The 8,611-nt window shown below is 41.1% G+C and overlaps 2 long non-coding RNA genes across 2 annotated transcripts; one reads left to right on the forward strand and one right to left on the reverse strand.

Annotated features, from left to right (window-relative positions):
- Positions 1–1,628: 1,628 nt before the first annotated feature.
- Positions 1,629–3,332, reverse strand: LOC119015890. The gene is made up of 3 exons (XR_005073618.1): positions 3,118–3,332; positions 2,949–3,008; positions 1,629–1,775 (listed from the first exon to the last, which is right to left on the reverse strand). It is a non-coding gene; the product is annotated as an uncharacterized LOC119015890 (long non-coding RNA).
- Positions 3,333–5,713: 2,381 nt separating this feature from the next.
- Positions 5,714–6,850, forward strand: LOC119015891. The gene is made up of 3 exons (XR_005073619.1): positions 5,714–6,135; positions 6,297–6,415; positions 6,574–6,850. It is a non-coding gene; the product is annotated as an uncharacterized LOC119015891 (long non-coding RNA).
- Positions 6,851–8,611: the final 1,761 nt, after the last annotated feature.

Here is an 8,611-nt window from a genome sequence, read left to right on the forward strand (position 1 = left end):
AGCAGGTTCCACACTCTAAAAACACTTTTATAAAAAGCAGGCAAAGGAGATGTGCTCATGTTCAGAATGTTCATTAAAAACAAATTAAAATCATGACCCAGGCCTTTAAAACCCTGCAGAATGCAGCGGGACGGGGTCTCCACAGAGTGTCCTTTGGTCCGGTCAGCAGTCTTTGAATAAACTGGAGGCGAAAAGCCGTGCCCCTGCTGGCCAGATGGACTTGTTTAGGTAAAAACAGGACACTCTGTGGGACCCAGTGCAAATTGTCCCAAATAAAATCAACTAAAACCGACTGAATTTTAGATAGGAGAGAAACTGGAGGATCGACACAGGCCAGCCGGTGCCACAAGGAGGATGAGACCAGGTTATTGGCTAAAAAGGTTCGGCCTCTATATGACATTTTCGGGAGTAGCCACCTCGACTTCTCCAGCCGACCTTTAACCTGTTCCAGGACATTGTCCCAGTTTTTATTAAACAATGAGATCATCCGCGTACACAGATAGTTTAAAAGACACGGGACACTGGGGGAAACACATACCTGTAAGTTTAGATCTTAGTTAGTGGAATACCCAATATAACATCCCAGAGAGAGAGCAGCCCTGCCTTACCCCTCTCTGGATCTCAAATGGTGCACTCAGCCCGCCATTCATTTTCAGACCCAGTGATGTGGGGGGGGCAGTTTCCTGTATTTTTTGTATGTAATAATTGCTTATTGTGCGTCAATAAATGATAAAATTAACAGGCAAATATCAAACAAAAAACTAATTTAAACTGGTAGAACAACAGTAAAACTTTTAAAATTCTAAATAAAAGCATTTTAAACGGCGCTATTCTGTAAATCATACATCTATTCATAATATGCTGTATTTTTGTCTTAATAATCAAGTTATAATGTAAAATATACTTATAAGATGTGCAAAATGATTACTACTATGCCTACACCAAAACATGCAAAAAAGGCATCTTGAGAAAAGACAAGAGAGGAAAATATCACTTTTGGGAAATTTATTTAACAGCCATTGTCAATAGTTGTAAACAACTGGATGTATTATTTTGAACGTATACAACATGCAAAGAAGCTCCATGTAATGATTCTTTTCACTATGACTGAATCCAAGTTGAAATACTCCAGATTAGTCTCTTTCTGGACATTTTTCTGTCACAAACAAAGTTGAAGTGCCAGGTGCACAACAACCAGATTCACAACAACAAACCACACTCTCTCTGTCTGCAATGTTCCACAGTATGGCATTAAACAACTGGATACATTTTTATCAAACGTATACAACATGCAAAGAAGCTACATGTAATGGTTCTTTTAACTGTGACTGAATCAAAGTTTTCTGTCTGGAATGTTTCACGGTAATGGCATTAAACTTATTTATCTCCATGGAGACAATCAGGTGATGCCAACAGGCCAAGTTACAGGTCATATCTGTGGAGAGGAGAGCCCCCTGAGAGTAAGTAAGTATACACACACACACACACACACACACACACACACACACACACACAAACACACACATATATATATATATATATATATATATATATATATATATATATATATATATATATATATATATATACCCTACAACATTGGGCAGAACAACTAAACACCCCCCTAATCAAACACTTCCAGGTGCACTCTCCCCAGCACCTCTCCATCTCGGGTCTGCAGACATGCGCGTCTTGGACGGTCGGCCAGCGCAGAAGAAACGAGGGACTCTGGATCTGCAAGCTGAGAACTGAGGTTCCCTCGGGCCTCAACCTCCCTTATAAACAGGGACAAATCACAGTTAATGTTCATTTCACAGATTTGAAAAAACCATCATGCCACATACTCTCTTATATCCCAACCCCCCCCCCCAACATAAATAACTTAGACAATAAATAACAAAAAAAAAAAAAGAAAAAAATCTGAACTAGTAGTATGATCACCTAACGTGAGTATGCAAAACCTTTTTTATAAAAAAAGGCACGTCTCAGCTGTATCCAGCAGAGGGCCTCCTTGCTCTTCATTAGAATTCTTGGCCTCTCAACCTGCTCCTCAAAAGCACTTACAGGCTACCTGCAGGCCTAAACAGAAAAATGATTAAATAATGGATAGTTATGTGGTACCACAGTGTTTGTCCATTCTTCTTCTTTCTCCTCTACCTCTTTATTTTCACAGGGGGCCTCAGTGGAGACCCATAATGTCAGCCGACACTGCACTTCTTTACCCTCCTCTCCCATTTTGTGTGGTGTTTACATTAATCGATACCCCTCAGATTATGGGAAGGACAGTCTGGGTCTTAAAATTATTTATATTGATTATTACTATTCTATATTAAAAAATAACATATGTACATATGAGTCTTTTGAATTCTTTGCTTGTTCTTTCTTTGTGTATATACAGTCACTCGTTTTATTTTACATTGCTTTATTACAGCTGGCACATGAGATACTGTTGCACACGAACACAATCCCCCTTCTTATGAATTTTTGTGTATAATTTCTTCCCCTGATGCCTTGGTTTGGTGCATGACTTATGATGACTGAGGGTACGCACAACCATACGAACCTCTGTGTAGTACTGGGCAATGTGGATTTGTGCAACGTTGGGCAGACCTCTGCACCAGCGCACTGGACCCACATCAGTGGCAATTTTAGATCTAATCATTCTCTAAGTAACCTAGCCAGATGCCCGGCGTCTGTCCACCTCACCAATCCACACTGCCCCACTACAATTGATAGACTTGGTATTATTACATATACCTTTCTCTCTGCCCCAGCTTGCTACAGACCCCTCAGATGCATTTGACCCACTTTTTAACCTTCCCCTGACCCCTAACTTTGACCCCTAACCACTGCCTTCCTCCACGCCTAAACCCAAGGCCCCATGTTTGTGCATGCCCAGAGGTATGATGCAATCAAGAAAATTTACTCATACACCTCTCTGCACTTACACCAGGTTCAGGTGTGTGGCTGGCCGTCGCCCATGGCCCGTTCCCCATCGACAGCACCACCTGTCAAAAAACAAACATTACTGGAGGCAGTGATAGGAAAGGGGGCTGAGTCACTTATGAGCCTCTGAAGATACTGTTATGACCCCTGTATTACCATTAACCCTCTCACCCTCCCTGTGTGTGCTGCTCTCCTCTGATTCCAATAGATGGAGCTGCTCTCCCTCTTTTGCCTTTTTGTTCTTCTTGTTTCTTTCTTTCAGGAGCATCCAGTATCCCCATCCATCCAGGCTTCTGCCACAGGTTGGCCCACTCTTGACCTAACTGGTCTGTTTCACACAGGTTGAAGGCAGCTCACTTCAGCCATGCAGCAGGTAGCCAGGTCCATGTCCCTACTTCTAGACACAGACAACATCGGTATTACAGGCCCAACTACACAGGTCCTACACAGGCAGGGCCCACACCTCCTCCCCCCACCACCACCACCACCACCACCACCACCACCACCAACCTGATGAGGAAGCCAGAAAGCTAACCAAGAGCTACTTCGGGTTGTTACAAGGAGTACATCACAAGAAGATCAGTGACACTGCTATCTCCACCCAGGCTCCTCCTAAAGGCATGGCTAGGTATGTGCTCAAGCTTACAGCCTTCATCAAGCCCTCCACACCCACAGATACAGTCAGACAAGCACTAGCTAACATATGTAGGTAGAAAAAACATGATTGCAGTCCTAATCCTACCGTAATCCATACTTATTCTTCTATGTGCTTATTTATAGGTGCACAGCTTCCAACTGAGTGCTCCATGTCATCCAGTGTGGGAGATCTGCCTACTTTACCCTCAGCAAGTCCTCTGGCAAAATTTGGTAAATCACAGTGATGAATAAATGTAACTTTAAATGTAATCTTCAAATCTCCATGTATAGTCGAATTTAAGACATTGAAACAAACCTTTAACTGTCAAGACAATGTATTACATAGAGAAAGAACTCTAATGATTAGAGCCAGTTCTATGGTGATGAAAATATGTGTATATTATCTGTTGATTAATTGTTTTAATGGTTGTTATCTAAGTCATCTTTTATAACTCAAGTTTATATTTTCTTTACAGAAAAAAAATATGGAGAGGCTCTCTGCTATTTTGGCATCATGTCATTCTGATGAGCCTCAAAGAAGCTCAGCATCATCCCGGTCTTTCCATCAGCAGAGAGCCTCGGAGTGCTGGAAAGAGTCCATACATACCCAGACCATACAACCTCCAGTGCCTCATAGAGAAAGAGGCTGTTGGCCATCCTTTGTGTTGCCTCTGCAATGAGCCTGCTGTCATTCGGTTGGTATTCTGAAATACTAAACTTATTCCATGATGGGCTTTTTTAGAATAAGTGGTCAGTTTGTAATTATGTTTTCTTTGGTGCTGGTAGAAGCATCCCACAGGAATGTGGAAAACTTAGTTAGGACCTCCTGTGCCCAAATGTAAAGGGGCTAAACCCTGAGACACATATCCCAAATAGATAAAACTTTGTATCTCACCTAATTCAGAATATCCTAACTCCAATTTGTAGTACCTATCACTATTCCCATGAAATATTTTTTTTTAGAATCATTTTGCCTTTCGCTTCTAGGTGCAGAGATTGTCTTCCCAAGGAGAAGTTCTGTGGCGACTGTGATGTACTGCATCACAAAAAGCAGCCACTCCACAACAGGGAATCCATTACTGATGGGTTTTTTTTAAAGCTATTCGTCCAACTACACAGATAATGAAACAGGAGGGTGGATATTGCACCCATGAGCAAGGTATGTCTCAATCTAAGCCTAATCGTTTCCATATATATTTCTAGCTTGTTACAAATAATGTAAAGCAGTGGTTTCTTGTTTTTGTCAGCATGCATTTTGCCAGCTGTGAAGGCACCATGCTGTTCTTTTGTGAGGGCACAAGCATCATCATATCACCAGGGAAAACAGTGATTTTAATTTTGCCATCAACTATATTTGTGTGGAACATGCCAGAGGCAGTGGACTCCTGAATTAAAGGACCTCATTAGGAGCGGATATTGGCCGGCCTCTCTTAATGTGTCTGCTTTGTACACATTGGACCTTTTGAGCTCCTTCCAGTAATTGAAGGTCATTTCTCCTGGTTTTGCCAGACAGGCCTTCTCAAAGTTGCTGGAGCACCGCACAAAGTGTGGAGGAAGAGTATGTTTATTTGTTCCTAACCATATTAAAAAACTGCATTTACATAAGCAGACAACATCACAAAAATGTATAATTCTCTGTATCTTCTAGTCTGGACATATCAATGGAGATGCATTGCGGTGCAGTTTCTTAGAGTTTTCATACTCTTCATTCGAGGAAAACTGTGGTGCTGAATTCACCTGCCCAGCCTGCACACCTGAAATGTTGCCATGGATGTGGCTTGCAAATACTGGCCCTACTTAGAGAAAGCTGCCAGTGTCCTTCCTGCCCTCCAGGAGCTGACACAAATGAAGTTGTTCCTCAGTGTTATGCATGCAAGACCTCATGCAACTAAGTGTGAGGTATTTTTAACATTTTTGTGTCATATGAGCATTTGTAACGTTTACAAGAACAGTAACAACATATAAGTTTATGAACAACTATGGTATGTAGCCTTTTGCATTAACATCATATCCCTCTTTACTTACTTAAAGATCAAATGGAGTGGTAGGAACCAGGAAGGAGCAGGGATGACTGCTGGTGAGGAGGTGGAGCAAGTTAACAGCTACCTATCTCGTTGAGCCCTGACGACAAAATATATGTCGAAAGCAGGTGATTAATCTGTTTACCATATTCTTGTACCCTTTTTTAGATTGCATTTCATAAACTAGTTCTTTGTTTTCCACAGTACGTGTGGACATGCTTACACTGCATGCATTGGGGTGGAACCACACAAAAAGGGCCTCTCTACACCAAGCACTTTCCACTAGATATGTAAGTCTGGTAAGTCTGTATTTGTGGTTTGGTTGTGTCATGTATTGACACATTTGTTGTTCACTTGGCTTGTTAATCCTTAAGGGCATTAACCTGATTATTATATAACACTATTTATCAGACATGTCAAAGTTTCCTGGACGAGACTGCAAGGCTAGCTGAGCTAAAAACAGAGCTGCATTGCTCGGATGATGAAATGACATCACAGTGGATCTCTGAGGTGATGGAATGGGCAGCTGGAGGTAAGCAAGACCAGATAACAGAAATCAGTGCAGAGAGTGCACATCACATGTTTTACACCCAAGTTGTATTGAAATGGATTTCATATGTAGACCAAAACGAGCTCTTAAATTTAAAGTCCTGTGTTCTGTTATATTGAATTTACTGTAACTTTTATTTTTAGAGAGACACCAAATGCACCTCATACCACTGAAGGCACCACACAGAGCGAACTTCAGCAGTCCATCATGGGGCTCTACCTTAGAGTCAGGCAATGGAAACAAACCCCCTACCGTCAGGATGGTATAACAATAAAACAAGTTCATAAAATCAATCTGCTGTATTTAATAGTGTTAACATTCCAACAAATGCAAGTACTTGCAATTCATGAATTCTAACTGTCCATTATTTAAACTGCCATTTAGATTATGATAATCTAGATGGTGTTCTTGCTCTTAAAGTCTTTTCAGACAGCAGCAAGTTTCGCCACCGCCCTCAGAGGAAGCTGGGAGAAGACAAAAAACTGCTTCTTCAGGAGATGCAGAGGTACAATGGACTAGTACCAGACTCTGCAGCAATTGATGAGGCTGCTTTGGAGAACACATTTTATATAAGCCCTGATGAAGGCCTGTGGCCGCAATGCGTTGACTTGTTTTAATTTGTATGGCCATGCTGCAATAAAGACTTTTTAAATCGCTCTCCTACTCTGAGTGCCTCAGTTCCTGCTATCACTCAGTATTTGGATCCTTACACTGAAGAGGACCAGAGGCAGAGACAAAGACACTAACTTACAAACAACTGATACCCATGCAGCACTCCAGGCATGTTTTTGATTGAGTTCTTGTATTGGTTTAATCTGGACCTCTGAGCTCACTATCTCCTGCCCGATGGTAACAGCTCAGACTGTGAGTGTAGAATATGGGATGAGTCCTCCTGGATTCTCTTCACCTGTTTCAGTGCACACCTTTCAGAGACTGCAGACTGTAATGATCTTTAAGGCCAATAATTTTCATGGCTCTTTGAACCAGGTGCATTAGCTTTGATTTAGCTGAAACAGGGAGGTTCCCAAATCAAACAGTCATACTGATTACACTCTCCAACACAGCCTGGTACAATAAAACATAATTCTCTGCTCAACTCTGTACAGTTGCAGTCTCCTTAAAAATTACAATCTTTGGAGGAGTCTAGAACACAAGCAGTCTACATGGGTGGTCCGTGTTAAAGTTCTGTGTATGTGGAAAATAAGGTACTTTTAGGTCTGGATTTGTGCAACTGGTTGGTTGTGGATGACAATTTAGCTGTGATCACAGACTCCTTTGGGATCGAAAATAATCTCCTCTGTCTTTTTAACATTTATTGTGAGATGATTGGTATTGCACCACTCAACAAACCTTTCCACTTCAGAATGATAAATGTTAGTGTTGTCATGCACCTGAAGTAAGCTCAGCACTGCAGAGTCATCAGAGTACTTGAAAATATAATTCTGTGTGTGACTTGCTGAGCGCTCATTTGTGAACAGTGTGAACAGGACTGGTGAGCTGACACACCCCTGAGGATCTCCCGTGCTTATGGCTTTTACCTGAGAAACACTATTACTGACCTTAAGTAGCTGAGTTCTGTGTGTTAAAAAGCAGTGATACCATCTTATAACTGAGGGGCTGACAGCCAGTTGTTTCACTTTCTGAATCAAAAGATGTGGCTGAAGTATGTTTAAAGCAGAACTAAAATCTATAAAAAGCAGTCGCCCCACTGTCCTCAAGATGTTGGCCTATATCTGCGTTTTACTATATTGCTGAGTTATACATACCATGTCCAAGGCAGTGTCTGTAGTGTTCAGAAATAAAAATCACTGAGTGCACATGAATGGAGGTCATGCATTGTTTCTTTGAGTGTTACTTCGACACTTATTTAATATCATAAGTGTGTCTTAAAATGTATTACGGAACATTTAACTTACCTACATGTACAGTACACATATACTCCCTATTCTACGATTCGATACAACCAGTAGCGGTCCTAGCTTTCATGACGCCCTGGGCGAACCTCACCTCCAGCACCCACCCCCTCCGAAAAATGGACAGGAAAAAAAAAACCCTCAAAATAACTCATTTAATAAAGTTGTTGGAAATTTGGCCAACATACACAGTAACGGCTACAATAAAACAGATATAAAATCATGAATACAAATAGGTACCAACAATCAAAAGAACTAGTATAATAGAATGAAATATAAAGAAAATAGTGAATCAAATATCTAAATTGCACAAATCCTTCATCACACAAGTACAATAACACACTTAAGAGAGTATAATAATTTTACTACACTTTGTACAAGAAACACAAAATGAATACCAACCAACTTCTAGATATATTTTCCCCACTAACCAGTGACTTCCTGAAGTATTAATGGTGGCAACTTCTTCCGTCACTGTTGTTTCTAGGGAATACAAAGGCAGATGGTACCTGACTTGGTCCCCTGGAAACCAGTTGTGTCTGAAC

This window comes from Acanthopagrus latus, unplaced genomic scaffold, assembly GCF_904848185.1.
Source record: "Acanthopagrus latus isolate v.2019 unplaced genomic scaffold, fAcaLat1.1, whole genome shotgun sequence".
Lineage (NCBI taxonomy): Eukaryota > Metazoa > Chordata > Actinopteri > Spariformes > Sparidae > Acanthopagrus > Acanthopagrus latus.